This window comes from Pelodiscus sinensis, chromosome 2 (genome assembly GCF_049634645.1).
Source record: "Pelodiscus sinensis isolate JC-2024 chromosome 2, ASM4963464v1, whole genome shotgun sequence".
Classification (NCBI taxonomy): domain Eukaryota; kingdom Metazoa; phylum Chordata; order Testudines; family Trionychidae; genus Pelodiscus; species Pelodiscus sinensis.
Window position 1 is genome coordinate 122,246,210 of NC_134712.1, and position 16,625 is coordinate 122,262,834.

A 16,625-nucleotide genomic window follows, 5' to 3' on the forward strand; every position below is an offset into this window, starting at 1 on the left:
TTGAATTTATCCCCTAGTGTAGACCATTCCTAAGAAAGGAGGCTAGAACTATATATAAAATCTCCCCTCTTCACTTTTACGGTCCCATGATTTCCTTACAACACTTCTTTGAGACATGGAAGTATTCTCCTATATGAATGATGAAGACCCTGGGACACATCAAGATTAAATGATTTGCCCAAAGTCTTAAAGGAACTGTGTGGCAGATATTAGAAATTGAAATGAAGTGTCTTGAATTCCACTTCTACGCATTTGTAACACGGCTGTCCTTGCCATGCCAATTTATATCAGATGGGAATCTAATTCTTTATCTTCCTAGTTTTGGGGATATACAAATATAATTCCCAATACAATTCTAAGGCCTTGTCCACATATGAACATACGTTATATCACAGTTAAAATATACCTAAGGATGCAGATGCATCACTATATATGTGCTTATTCTAGATTTTATTTTCTTATGGGAAGGGAATAAGCTATATAGATTTAATCCACTTTTACATTAGTATAACTATATAAAAATCAAAATTACTATATACAAACTAGAATTTGAACTAGGAAAACTACTTTGTTAAGCAAAGAATTAATAACCCTAACCCACTAAGTATTATATGAGTGTAAAGTCAGTATTGCCAGTATTCTCACTTCATACAAAATAATTACTGTATACAAATTCTGTAATTAAATACTAACAGACAGTATAAATTTATTTAAATAGCTTTTTTTCTGTGAATTTTTAACTTCTTGACTTGACTTGAAGCGGCATAAAGTACCTCTACATATATAGGTAGACTGAGGAAGCTGTATGCTACCGTAAAGTCGTGAGTATAGTGTGCCCTTTTTTCCCATTTTTTTAATGTCAAATTCGGGGTGCACATTATCCATAAGAGTTTTTTTCAAAGTTTTCGTCTGCCGGTTTTGTGGCACTTAATTAATCGCTGGACACAAGAGTTAAGTTGATTTTTATTAGCATCAAGAAGCAACTATATACACCATTTCAAAAAGGTAAGTTAAACAAATGAAATCAACACTGCAGCGCAAACAAGCAAATACTGTATTTTAATTGATCTTGCATACATAAGAACAGCTGTACTGGGTCAGACCAAAGGTCCTTCTAGCCCAGTATCCTGTCTGCCGACAGTGGCCAGCACCAGGTGCCCCAGAGAGGGTGGACTGAAGACAATGATCAAGCGATTTGTCTACTGCCATCTCTCTCCAGCCTCTGACAAACAGAGGCCAAGGACACCATTTTATTCCCTGGCTAATAGCCATTTATGGACCTAATCTCCATGAAATTATCTAGCTTCTTTTTAAACTCTATTATAGTCCTAGCGTTCACTGCCTCCTCTGGCAAGGAGTTCCACAGGTTGACTACACGCTGTGTGAAGAAGAACTTTATTTTATTAGTTTTAAACCTGCTACCCATTAATTTCATTTGGTGTCCTCTAATTCTTCTACTTAGGGAACTAATAAATAACTTTTCTTTATCAGCCCTCTCCACACCACACATGATTTTATATACATCTATCTATCTATCTATCTATCTATCTATCTATCTATCTATCTATCTATCTATCTATCTATCTATCTATCTATCTATCTAATCTCAAATTCGTGTTTGTTAGAATCTTCCTCCAACAGATGAGCAATATCTTCCGGGGTATAGCTCTTGACATATTCACCCAGGTAATACAAATCATGGTCATCTTTGCATACCAGTAATTCACCCTCGGACAATTCATCGTCGCTCGGATCCATCCACAGGGCATCATCCTTGCTGCCATCCATAGCATTTGAGATGCTGCATTTCAGAAACCCCTTCCTTATGATAGTGGGATCAAGTTCAACCCAGATATCCGCTATCCACTGGGTAACATCTTGCAATGTCGGTGTTCGTATACGTCTACCTGCAGTAAATGTATGTTCACCTTCCAACAACCAGGTGTTCCATTTCCTGCGTAATGCATCTTTCATTGGCTTGTTAACTGTCATGTCAAGCGGCTGCAACATTTTGGTCATTCCACCAGGAATAATTGCCAAGTCTGTTTTGTCCTGCTGAAGCCTTTTCTTGATGGATGGCATACAATGACACCGAAATGCATCCAAAACTATTAGAGACCGCTTTCTCTTAAGTTCACTCGGCTGCTTCGCCCAAACCATTTGTAGCCAATCAAGCATTAAAGCTTCATCAATCCTGCCTTTAGGGTGAACACACATGTGAACAGTGTTTGGGAAGATTACATTCCTTGGCATTGTCTTGTGCTTGAACACAATATAAGGAGGCTGCTTCGTTCCGTCAGCCATGCAAGCAAGCATTATGGTAAACCTAGACTTTTCATGGCCTGTGGTAGCAATGGAGATGGTGTTGGCACCTTTCACTTCAAGCATTCTGTTGTAGGAATTATTGAAATTTAATGGCGTCTGATCTGCGTTACCAATTAATGAAAGGTCGTAGCAGTGCTGCTTGCGTAGTTTTATGATAAACTTTTGGAACTGTAGTACCTTGGTCTCTGAGTCCATGGGTAGCTTCTGTGTGATTGTTATTCGGCGTCAGACCGATAGGCCATGGAGATTCATGAACCAATCGCCCCAGCCATGCGAAGCTTTAAACTCGGCTGTGTTAGCGCACGTTTTGGCAATGGTTAAAGCTTTCATTCTAACCTCTGCAATGCTAACGCCACCGCCTTGATGTCTATGCTCAGCAATCCATTCAACCAGCTTGGCCTCCAACTCAGGATATGCCGCACTTTTACCTCGCTCAGCCATCTTCAACTAAGGGTTCAGCTCTAGGCTGCCTAGATAAAATCTGTGGGTACTGAGTTATGATTACTAAAAAAATCTTTGCAAGGTATACTATAAGAATTCTTCATCTAAGTTTTCATTCCTGGGGAACCTAAAACTCCAACTGAATATAATGGAATTTTAGTGTGTGTAAAAAATGCAACACTGAGACATTTAGCAAAAATTCTCCTTTAAAGCTGATTTCACTCCTGTAAGTTTCAGATTTAGTCCTTCCTAAATTACTACTATTTGAAGCATAAAACCCTCAAATTGTGCCATTAGATGCTGGTGAATACACATTACTTTACTATTCAGGAATGATTGCTGATGTGTTGATTTTTTTTTTTATTTATCTTTTAAGCCACCTATATATTTTCAAAGCAAAGTTCCATACATGTATGATTTTTATCTGCATTAAAGGCTGCATGTTATCAGTTTATTTCTTCTAATATTCCTGGAAGTAAAATATTCATTTGTTTTAGCCAGAGGGATTGGGAATCATTTTACTACGCACAATTAATGTTTCCTTCTGCTTCAGTCGCAGTGCTCCAGGGATGGTTTATGTTTTCATATTCACACACAAAAGTTTGAACTTTATCCCTCTAAACAAGATAAAAAATACTAGATAATGGTTATAAACACTTGAAAAACGTATAAAAATGCATTTTCCTTCTCTTTTCCTTTCACATCCCCTAACCTAAAGCCTGAATAGTAAAAGGTGAAGGACAAATAATATAAAAATTGTTTATGCCTTCTACCAAGTCAGCACATTCTCTAACGGGGTACTTCAGGCAGCCTTAGGATATTTCATTATGGAGCTATTTCCTAACCTTTTAAACCAAATTTTTATTTACAACAGTGCTTGGTTATTTGTGTGCTGCAGTAGGCAGGTTTCAAGGGATACAAAATCAAAGTTCTTCCATAACTAAAAATTACAGTTTCATTGATACTGAGGGTGAGGATTTGTGTGTTTGTTTTGTTTTGTTTTAAATGAAGGGTAGAGCACAGTAAAATGGAAAACTGAAGCATGGCTCTACACAGAAAATAAAAGCTGCAAATGGTTCATTTGTTCTCTTTCCATTTGCACAATGGTAATAAAAATGCCAAACAGATTGATTTTTAGGCAAACACTACTCTGCAGTAAAGTCAAGATTACAAGAAGAGAAGCATTAATACACAATATTTTTTTCTTGCAGTCCTCCATTGCTACCACATTTTCAATTTTGTGGGGAAATGGTTGAGAGGGGTGTAATTTTAATTTCAATTTGGGGCAGCCATTTGGGTTTTATATTTGAAAGGAATATGACTTTCTTTGAGACAGATGCATAAAAAGTGAATTTTGTAATTCATATAATGCTTTCTAGCTGGATAATAAGATTTTATAATCTTCAAAAATTCATACAAACTGAAGAGGGAAACAAAATTTCGTATGTTCCAGTGAACTGGCCTCTGAATGAATTCTAGTGCATATGCATTTTAAACTGCTGTGATACAAGTCCCATTGGTTTTTAACAGAACCTAATATATGGGTTGTTTTGTTTTCCCAGATGAATGGCTATATTATGATCCTCTGGAATGCAAAGTTGAGATTCAAAGTTATGCAGATTCATAAAATAAGTGTGTGTGTGTGTGTGTGTGTGTGTGTATGTATGTATGTATATATAGCATTTTTGGTGACGGTACACCCTGGTATACCCCTGGGGTGGCTTGGCTCCTGATGGAAGCCTGCTTGGGACATGCAGCTCTTAAAGGGGTTGCGACCGCTTTTGGGGTTTTATTTGGTTTTTTTGCTCAACAATGTTGAGCCTGGAGTACTGGCACCTTTTTTCTTACAAATAAATATAAATATAAATGTCACAATTTTAACAACAGTAATTTAGGTCATATCTGCATTTTTTTAAAATAAAACCTTAGTTTGCATTACATTAAAAAGAGTCACTGTGCTCTGAAAATCGGCATGAAGAATGTAAGCTGCAGAGCAATTAAAATAAAAATATTCATTTAGCATTTTATTACAGGGCAATAAAAATGAAGGCTGAAACAGTCCTGCCGAGACTCAACGTGCTCACTAGGTCAGGGCAGAGTGTCCTTATAGGCTTAGCCTTTATGGGCCTTATCCAAAGCAACTGAAATCAATGCAAACTATTTCATTGACAAAAAATGGTCTTCAGATGCTCCCAAGTGCACAAGTCACATTAGGAATGGTATTTAAGTATATATCTTCCCACTGCCTCAGGTGAACTTAGGTTGCCATTTACTTTTATTTTCACAAAAATCTATCCAGGATTTTCAGTGTTAAAAGGCATATATCTTTATTCATTTGCAATATGTAAGAGCCAAACATAGTACATGTTTTGTTTTATACCTGGCAAAAGACCTTGAAATATTTTTCGTTCATGAAAAAACGAAAAATTATATCAGAAAAACAACTTTAAGGGTCTGGTTATGTGAATTACTACGTTCTCTATAGGAAAGTCCTAGTGTCCTTAACTTTACCTTGAGTGAGCTTTTTAAAAAGGTGGCTGAATTAAGTAAACTGTGTGCAATATTTTTTTATAGACCTCTCTTAGGACTTCAGTTCAGTGTGTCAAGTCAGTTTATGGGATCTAGTGAGGCAACTCTGTCACTGGGAAGATAGTATCATTGATAGAAGAAATCTATAATTGAATGAAAATCTGTGTTTTAATCAATAGGAAACACATAGCATAGATTCCTATTGCCATGGAGTATTCAAATGATTGCATACTGTCACCACTAGGGTTCAAGGTTGGTTGATATTAACTGATTGATGGATGAGCATGAGGGAGCAGTTGTCAGTGGTGTTGAGCTGACCACCATTCTGTTTCAAGATTTGAATAATTGATTATATCGTTTTGTTGGTTCAGTTTTGTGGAAAGCTGCAGCTGATGGCAAGTCTGGTAAGGCAAGAAGCAGCATACGTTGAACTGGTTATTAATCCACATACTATTAAATCTTTGGCCATTACTACCAGGTTAGCCTTCAGCTTCTGATTAGCTCAGTATTAACCCATCCAGATGGGAAATTGAGCAGATGACAACCATCAAATACTTGGTGAGCTTCACAGAGCATACTGAAGGATACTTGCATAACTGCAGATTATGCCATTTTGGGTCCCTTCTGCAGTCTCTGTGAGGGCATTGTAACTTCAGGCTTGTTATGAAACTGCAATGATTATACTGGCTTATATGCCAGTGAAATGTAGGTGTTGAGGAAGACTGAACAATGGTGGATTCATGTTTTCAATTCTTGTTGTTTTCAATAGCTGCTCCATGTTAAGTTCTAGGACAAGATTGGACTTGAGGATATTCCTAGCTGAACCCAGCAACTGCCCCTTTAGCACTGGTCCACTCTGTAGCTTTGTTGGGTACAGATGTGTTATTAGTATGAAAGACCAATAAATTATGAAATATATTTACTGGTACTGGGCCGCAGACCATAGTTTGGGGAAACACTGGTATAAAGGATCCCTGAAACTGTGTCTCAGGGCTGCTGCTGCTCTCACTCTGGTATCTGTCAGCCTGCATGCATACATGCATGCATTATAAAGTTTGCCTTCTAGATTTCTCTCCTGCCTTACTGCTTTGACCTCCAGCCTCGGACCCTTCTGGGGACTCTGTACCCCAGGAGAGCGAGATTTCCCCAACACATGGGAGGTGGGGGATGCACCAAGCTCACAGCTGATCCAGCTGTGAAGAAAAGTTACAAGGACAGTCATCACAGGAGAAACTGTGTATGAAGCCTAGCCCTAATCTCTGAGCTGACACTGGAGATCTTCGTCCAGATGATGGTGATATGCTTCAAGCAACACCATGTGGCACAGATATCCCAGGGGAGCATTGCTATTCCCATGTTCCAGGGATAAGCAGGCATGGGAAGGTGCCAGCCAGGCCAGAAACCTGAGGGTGGGAGTGGGGATGGGGTGGCCAGGCTTTCTTCTATGTGACACACACATGCTGGGTTCAGCATTGGCAGCCTCTCGCAGAGGGAGAAATTCTATCCCTGTCCACTGGAGGGGGAGGGGTGTTGGGGGAGGTGTGTGTGAACAGAGAGATTGCCAGAGAGATTGCTACTGGGATCCCATCTTCTACCTCATCCCAGCAGGTTCCCTTGCACAGGATCAGTCTCCCCCACATTGCCACATTTGATCAGGAGCAGATGCTCCCTGCATGTGGGCCTGACACTGTGCGGCACTGCTGTGTTTCCATGACCCCAGACTACTTAGTGGAGGCTTGCCGTTGGAAGATCTCCCACCACAGAGGCCGGAATAAGGCAGGCCTCTCCAGGAACCTTGTGAGAAGGAGAAAGGTGTTCCTGTGTGAGCATCATGGGGTTGAGTGCTCCCAACTGGCACTCCATGTGCACCCACATGTCCAGGCTGTTTTCCAGCCCCCAGGGCAAGAAGACTAAGAGAGGAATATTGCAACCCCTCACAACCTGTCACCTGCCCCCGTGTGTGTATAGGGAAGGTTATAGAACTGAAGTGCCTTCCCTGGGTTCGTTCAAAACATTGAGACACATCCTGGGGAGTGGGAGAACTGGCTCCAGAGAGAGAAGCAAGTCCTGGCTGATGGGCATGATCACCTGGCTGGCCACCTCTTCCTCGTCCTCCCTGTTGGAAGCATCCTCCATTTCTCCTTGCTGGAGGCTGATGTCTGGTATGTCCTGGCCAGACTCCATGATGATGGGGGAAAGGTGACTAGCCCCCCACCTCAGGATGGTATCCAGCCGCTTGAAGTAGTGGCAGATGTGCGGTGCCACCCCTGAGGATCCACTCTGCTCCTTGGCCTTGTGGTAGGCCTGCCAGACCACCTTAATCTTCATGCGGACCTAGTCCAGAGTCTGGTTGTGATCTCTGTTGTCCACGCTGGTGGTGATCAGCCATAGACTTCCGCATTCCTCTTTCTGGTGTGGAGATTCTGGAGGTTGGTCGTCTCCTCGCAGACCTCAGTGAGGCCCAGAATCTCCACGCCAGTCCAAGCCAGAGCTCTTCTGTGTCCCTGGCCAGTGGTAAACAAGGGAGCAGCAGGTGTCCTGGCAACTGTGGGAAGGTCTGGGGGAGTGTTGAGGTCTGTCATGGCTCCCTTGCTGGCTGCTGCCTCGCACATGGCTCTCACTTGCTCTCCAATGTGCAAAATAGCTATTTAGAAATTAGCGTTATTCCCTGAGGAAATCTGGAGTACAGATTTTAAAATAACCAGCCCAGTATTTCAGAATAATGGGCTTGGTAGTGTGTATGCTGTGCTTATTACTTTGACCTAAGGGAGTTATTTCAAAATAATTCCCTAGTGTAGACTAGGGCTGAGTGAATACATTTTTTACTCTTCCCTCAGCTCTAAGTGTTTGTGTGTGGTTTTTTTTTAAACTGTAGCAAATGATTTCCATAATGTTATGAATCAAATGAGATTATGTGTAGCACTGGGCCAAATGGTATGACAGTAAAACAGAAACGTACCAAAAAATCTCATTTGAGTTTTGATTCAACAAAGCCTAATGTTGAATGTATGTGCCTAATTTTAAGCACCTGATTAGTCTATGACTTGCCTAATTTTGGAAATTTGAGCCGTTTTGGATGACTATTTTATTTTGGATGCTAATAATATAGAATTCCCAGAACTATTTAAACTTGTCAGTTGTCTTGGAGATGAGCACCTTAAAAGGGTAACTTTCTTCATTTGTGCGGTCTGACATCAACACATTAATATTTTCATATTGTCTTTTTACTGGAGGCAGAGATGATTATAATTACACACGCCTGAGTCTCTTGATAGGATCAGGTTATACAGTCAAGGAGAGAAATTATGAAAAGTTATGAAAAAAATGATGTGTATTTAAACCAAATTGAGTTATTTAATGAGCAGCTTTAGAAAAATGAATGGTACCCATCATGCCACTTAAGCATATTGTGTGGCTCAAGGGGAAAATGTTGTGTGTAAGCTTTAATTAATTTTCGTTTTCAATTCCTCAGAGATAACAAAGAAAAACGTCTGACACATACTGTTGGTAGCATATGCCCATTCCAAGGACATACAGCAGAATGAAAGCTATTCTGATCATGACGACTTGTTTTTGTCTGGTCTTTTTGTATTATTTGTCCATTTAGCCTTTGGTCATGTAGACCAATAGTTGTTTAGGTAGATTTTTCACTAGTATACGTTAGCATAGTTCTTTGAGTCAAATCACTCAAGCTTTATTACAGCAGTTGAGGATCTGGACCAATCTCTTACTGATTGCTAAATAAATTGGTGTCCAGATATCACCCTAAAGGACACGTTAACAATACCTTAGGTAAATTAGATATTTTTGTTTAGACTTTTTAGTATTTTTAAAATCAAAATAATTTCTAAACCTTTCAAAAGAATTACCTGATAGAAACAATGCTGTTCATTATGTGTTTTACCAGTCAATTGTACAACCTCTCATAGTCTGTTAGAGTTACTTTTGAACTGGGAGCTCAGTATTTTTTCCCTTTGTTTATTTTGTTTGCTAAATAGATACAAAAAGGTACCTATCTCACACTCCGAATGCTTTTTGAAAATATATTTTTAAATAAAGGTAAATAGAATCAGTGAAATAGCAAATGAATCCCAACAGTTAATCCAGCAGCAACCCCCAAGACCACACAGCCTACTACATTTCCCTTTCTCCCCCCCCCCCCCAACTCCACCCCCCAAGAAGGGAAAGCCTCAAAAAACCGTTTTTTCCCAATTCCTGAGTAAATCGATAAACTCAGGTCAAGAAGCTCAGGCTATTTCAGACCAAGGTAGGAGCAATCTTTCAAGGAATATAATTCTACCACCAGTTCCCTGTCTATCTGTGAGTTGTGTCTTGAGCCTGTGTGCTGATTACTGCAGTGGTCTTGTGGCACAAAGAGAATGACAATTTCTGATGTTAACATGATCCAAGGCATTGAGGCCTAGCTATTTAGGCATAGCTATGCTCAGTATTGCAATGCCAAACTGATTGAGGAGACCTAAATCTCATTTTCAGGAAGATTTTAGATGCTTGGAGCTAAAATCCCATAGATTAATGTTTGCCCTGATAGGCCAAAGGTTTTTAATTCAACCCAGAAACTGAAAGCAGGCAGGACACATCGAAGAGGAAAGGCTCTGACTGAGATGCACCACTTAACAAGCAGGGGATACCAAGCTGTGCACTAGCACAAGTTTCAAAGGGTTTGTGTTTTTACATGGCTTAATAGGCTAGAGACTGCTGTATAAACAGGTACGACGTAATTTGAGCTCTCTTTATGAAGCAAAAACAAAAAATGTCTCTATTAACAGCTCCCAAACTATAGGCCTGATCCAGGAAGCCCTCGCTAACCGATATATGTATTACAGGCAGTCCCCAAGTTACGCGGATCCGACTTATGTCGGATCCGCAGTTACGAACGGGGCTTTTCTCGCCCCGGAGAACGGGAGCGGTGGGACGCCCAGATGCGCTGCAGTCCCACCGCCCCCGTCCTCCGGGGTGAGAAAAGCTGCTCCCCATCTCTCTGGTCTGCAGGGAGACCGGGAGCAAAGCCTTGGAGCACGCCCGGAGCGGGACAGCCCGGGCGCATCTGGGCTGTCCCGCTGTGGGCGTGCTCCAAGGCTTTGCTCCATCTCCCTGGTCAGTAGACCAGGGAGACGGAGCAAAGCCGTGGAGGACGCGGGCGGTCCCGCCACCCGCGTCTCCCTGGTCTGCTGGGGGCGGGGATGCAGCTAGTGCCCTTCCCCCCCCAGCAGACCAGGCTTTTCTTGCCTACGCCTGGGGTAGAGCATCTGGAGCGCTGCCGGGTTGGTCCCGCAGCGTCGCTCCTCGGCGCTACTGTACCAACCGGCAGCACCCCAGCTGCTCTGCCCCAGGTGTCCTGATTCAGCCGCTGCTGGTCAGTTTCAGCAGTGGCTGAATCAGGATGCCTGGGACAGAGCAGCTGGGGTGCTGCTGGGTTGCTCCAGTAGCGCCGAGGAGTGGCGCTACTGGAGCAACCCAGCAGCACCCCAGCTGCTCTGCCCCAGGCGTCCCCAAGTCAGCCGCTGCTGAAACTGACCATGGGCTGACTACAGGAAGCCCGAGACAGAGTTGCTCTGCCCCGGGCTTCCTGGAATCAGCCGCTGATCAGTTTCAGCAGCAGCTGACTTGGGGACGCCTGGGGTTCTTAAGTTGAATCCGTATGTAAGTCAGAACTGGCGTCCAGATTCAGCCGCTGTTGAAACTGATCAGTTTCAGCAGCGGCTGATGCCAGTTCCGACTTACATACAGATTCAACTTTAGAACAAACCTACAGTCCCTATCTTGTACGTAACCCGGGGACTGCCTGTATTTAATACATATAAATCTTATAAATCCATATAATCCATAAAAGTCTTGTGTTTATTGAAGGTATTTGGATGATTGAAAGTTTATAATATTCCAGCCTATGCTCCTGGCATATATAGGATACATATTTTCAAAGCAAGTAGCATATTACCCATGGAACAGCAACCCAATGCTGTTATGTTCCAAATATTCTTAGCTACGAGCATTATCATATCTTCTATCAAGAACAAAACTAAATTGTTCAAGTTATCACAAGTTCTGCTTTGTCCATTTCCTAGTTGTTGTACAAAAGCATATTTTCCTGAAAATAACAGACCTATGTATTATTTTTTATGCATCAGACATATAAAACTACTATATTTTACTATCTCCAAGGTATAAAAGTACTATGATAGTACTATTAAATTTCCATGTCAACTGTGAGCAGTCTGAATTAATTTAGATTAAGAAAATGTCTGTTTTGCAACAGCCAACAAATTTTCTGTGAATAACTTTAAGATGATTTATATTCTCCATAAACTTGTAATGATAAAAAAAGTCAAGTTAAGGTTTATGTGACAAAATTTTATTATACAGTTATTTTGAAACGCTGGTCTACAATGCTACTGAAAAAAAAAAGACAATTCCACTGTACATTTTAAGAGTTGCTGCAGAACATCATTTTCAGTTTATCCTGGTTATGCAGTGCAATGAAAAACTATAATCTGAAACCATAAAGGAAAATAAGTATGTTGAGGAAAAAGACAGTAAAGAATAATTGTTACTAGTGTATGTAGTGCATGATGGTGTAATATACTGACAGCCTTTTCTGAAATACAGCACACCCTTAACTACCCTTCAGTAGTTTTGAGGACATTAGGCAGTTTCCAAGGGCACTCAGAACCTTGTGGTATTAGATAAATATAGAAAAAATTGAGACTATCTCTCTGCTTCACAAAGTACACTTGATTTTTTTTTTAAAAGTGATCATGTAATATAAAAACTTATGAAAAACAGCTGAATCAGTGAGGTGGTCTTAGAATTCTGAAATATTTAATCTCAGAGGAAAATATATTCTGTCTGGCAAATTTGTGGAGGCTGTTTCAATAATATGGTTTTCAAATGTACATGTTTAAGGAGCTGATTTAGGGTAAGCTTTAGGTTTTTAGTTGGCTTTGCATGCTTACACATGTCAATGATTACACTATAGTTTTTCATCCAAAGAACATGTTTAAGTTTACTTCGTGTATTGATATAATTATTCTATAAAATGCTATAATTGGGAAAATATATATCTCCTTTTCTAATTTTTAGATTCCAGTTTTTTAGTGAAATTGAAAAGTACACTATCAGTTCAAAACCACTTCAAAAGGGTGTTCACTTTTTCCACAAGTCTGATTCAGGATGAGCAGAAGAAATGCAGGTTTTAAATATTGGATTTTCAAAATAAAGTCAATGGTAAAACATCCATAGCAAGAAGAGTTAGGTTAATGTTAAGCACTTGTCATATATACCTGCATATCAGGGCCTAGTTCTGTTCCCATTAGTCCTGATCCTGAAAATACTACAGTAAATAGTGAACATAACACTACGTGCTACAGATGGTCCCATGTGGTGCAAATGAGTATTCAGGGTGGGAAGTACAACATTCAGTTGTCCAGGCCAAGTCCTACAAACATTTGAAGCCTGTACTTTAAACATGCAAGCAACCCCATGGACTTCAATGAGATTATTCATGTCTTTAAAATTAAGTAAATTCTTAAAAGTTTGCAGAATTGGGCCCATAACCTTGGACCCTTCTACTACAATTGCCAACAAGGATCCAATGTAATGGTGATTTCTGTGAATTGGAAATCGGATTCTACTAGTAATTTCGCTGATATCCATAACACGTTGAATATATAGTAGGCTACTAAAACATGGCATGTGGTGGTAATACTTGGCTACTAATAGATTTTTATAAAATAGTTACAATAAAATCTGAAGTGCTCAGAGTTAGAGCAGTTTTGTATTTCATAGAGAAATAAAATTACTCACCTCCTGTAACTGATGTTCTTCAGGATGAGCATCCCTGGAAGTGCTTCTCTACCCTCCCTTTCTCCCATCTACTTCGGAAACCTAACAGAAAAAAAAAGGAAATAAAATAAAATTAAAAGCAATCATGTTAATCACGCTCCTCCACCGGGTTCCGGATAGAGAAGGAACTAAAGGGAGGTGGGGGGCTGTGTATGCGCATAGCTAGTCAGGGAGTTCGCATGCATCGCACACTCTGCATGCGCGGCCCCTACTGAGGCACTGCTAGCAAAACTCCGTACAGAGGCACTGGGACACTTTAGACCTGATGTGGAGCACCCCCATCTCAAAGAACGTCAGTTACAGGAGGTGAGTAACCTCCTCTTCTATTTCCACCACTAGGTGCTCAGTGGTGACTATGAGTGTGTCTACACTAGGAAATTATTTCAAAATAACTAAATTTGAAATAACTCCCCAAAAAACAATTTTGAAATAAGCTTATTCCCCAATGAAAGCTGGAATACAGATTTCAAAATAACCAGACTTTTATTTTGAAATAGTAAGTTTGGTAGTGTGGATACTCCGTTTATTATTTTGAAAGAGGGGGGCTTATTTTGAAATAACTCCTTAGTGTCAGTCAGGGCTCTGAGAGGCAGTTTTTACAAGTACTGTACACATTAACCCAGATAGAACTCCTTCAGTGACACACCAAACAATAATTAGTTGATACAGAAAAATCATGTGCCTTTTCAACCAGTGCTAGCCAAAGTCCAACCAACACCTGGCCTCTCAATTCTCCACTTTCTTTAAATAGGTTGGGATATAATATTTTACAGCTGACTGTAAATATTAACAAATATGAAACAACAGATTTTGTTCTGAAAGAGAGGAGCCATTTATAAAACCCGGAAAAGCACCCTGATGTGAAATCTATGACAGTAGGTTTGCATATATGCCATCTCCAAATCTCACCAATTCTTGCATTTTAGAAATCCTAAAACAGGCAAGAAGTTCTAAATGGATCCCACAAATCAATGTTTGGTAGTGTTTATGTGCATTTACTGATATGGATTAAACAATTTAAAACAGAATAGTGTTTGAGACCAATTTACCAAAATTGGATATGAGAGCTGATAAATCAGGAAGCTGAGCTTAACTGAAATAAATCATCAGACAAGGCAAGAACAGTCGAAATGGCTGAAGTCTAAGTAATATCAATGTGGAAATAGGAGTCAGTTCCAGAAGCTAACCCTTCTCCTCCCTCCCCCAATATATTGAATATTGCCCAGCTACAAACCTTTAAATAGAAGGATCTAATGAAAGAATGCAAGAAGCCTTTCTTGGATTATGGCAGTATCCTGTGAAATGAATGCAAGACATTGATCTGTACAATACCTATTTATGGCTCTTCATAACCCAGTCTAACAATTTTATTGTGACTTTGATAATTTAATGATATTCTTCGAGCTGCAGCATCTAGAATCCTGTGTCTATTTGAAATCTCTTCTAGTACTGCTAAAGGAAGTTTCTCATGTTCTGGAGACAAATAAGAAATTGTACGCGTATGCTCAAAAGGCAAATAACAAAAAACACATCAGTTCCACACTACTGTTATTTTAAAGTTAGTGTAGCATTTAGTATTGGAAGACAAAAATACAGCATAAAATGAAGCACTTCTTTAGGGCAACTTCACAAATGTCCTGCTTATTATCCAATATAATTTTAGTGAGAGAGGGAACAGGGATATCCTGTCAAACTGAGGTTGGCCTGTGCTGATTCTTGTCTGTGCTGATAAATAGTCCTGAAACAGAGAGCTCCTTCTTGGCTTGGAAGTTCCAATATATTTTTGTGTCACAAGGAACTGTTTGTGCAATTTCCTCCTTTTATAACAGTAACAATGGTGTGCTGAAAGACACTTTACACTGTACAATAGTGGTGATGGGATATGGTGAAGAGATACCACGAACATGTACAGTTATTCTGTTTTTTATCATTTCTAAAGGATTGCTTTCTTTTACAAATACTGCTCCAAAAATGTTCTGTGTGCTTTGCTGTTTAATCCTTCCTCTTAAGGATGCACCAACTGAATACAAAATTAATTGAAGAACATTGGTTTTACTACTTTTTAGTTAGATTAATATTGCCCAGATTAATACTTGTGTGGTATATTAGGCCTGAGATGTAAAAATGAGAAGAATGACAATTAACTGCAACCAAAATGATACAGGGTTTCTAGAAATGACTGAAATAAGTCATATTTGCTCAGTGTAGAAATGAAATGAAAAGACTCAAGGGATCATGATCATAGCCTTCAAGGTGACAATACAAATGAACGAGAAGAATAATTCAATAGAACTGCATGGAACTTTCAAATCAAAGGCCAAAATCTGAATATGAGCCATAAAGAAGAAATTGATTTATGCCACAGTCAAATAGTTAATTTAATGCAGATGAAATAGAAGCCTCTTAGCAGGTTTATATTACATTAACATTAATTTTCAGCTTTATATTTTTAATGAAATGCCCATGGAACTATCCTAGAAATAGAAAAATAAAAGACTAAGGGTAAATATGAAAAGCTTAGGAATCCAGTTCATTATACTACCAAAGAAAAAATGAATGAATTTCTGTTACTCAGATGATAGGCAGCAGTCACTTCATAATTACAATGGAGCTAGTTTCTATGTTAATAATTACTTCTTCTTATGATTATTTTTTTGCAGCAGTGCCTAAAAGCTTCTCTCAAATTGGGTGTTTATTATATTAAATATTGTACAGACACACAGCCACTGCCTTATCCAAAAATGTTCTCTATTTTGCCTTTACAAGGTACATTTTATGTTTGTGATAAGGAAATTTGATAAGCATAAAATATTTCTTTTATCCACAGAATAAAAACTACAAATTCCCATTCTACTGTACTTCACTAACATGTCTCACCTATGGTTTGGTGTAATCACCTCTCAAAATTAAGTCTAACTTGACCATTTCATATATTTTATAAGGCAGTCATAGTATCTGAGCACCTCATAATCTTCAAACTACAAATCCATCTCTGTGAAGTAGAAAAGGACTGTTGTCCCCATTTTAAGAAAGGGGAACTTGATCGTCAAAAGTAGCTCCTAATTTCAGTGGAACATACTTTGTAGATCTGGACCTATGTGACATATACTCTTCCTGTGTGTTCTTATATGTCAGCAGGGTTTTTTATTTGGATCTTCCAATCCCTAATAACTGGACTAAGCCTTCCTTTCCCCCAGTCTTTAGATTTCTCTGCTTTTATTACTTAATAAAAATCTTGGATTGGGATGATACTTGGTAAGTGGAAACGTATCCCTTGTGAACTGGGATGAAACTACTAATTCATTTTATACATACCACCAACCTGTTGTTGATGCTGATGGTGATGTTTGAAAAGTACTGAACTGAATTTATACCATTTTTGCATTTCTTTGAAATGAGAAGCAAAAAATGAATTAGTCTTGAAGACATACATTATTGGTACCCTTATTTTTTCTCAGATCTCCATGACA

General features: G+C 39.4%; 1 long non-coding RNA gene across 1 annotated transcript in view; it reads left to right on the forward strand.

The window, feature by feature from the left end:
• The window catches only part of LOC142826772 (uncharacterized), a 44,002-nt gene that overhangs the window by 22,314 nt on the left and 5,063 nt on the right, over positions 1-16,625 (forward strand). The gene's annotated exons all lie outside the window — the stretch shown is intronic.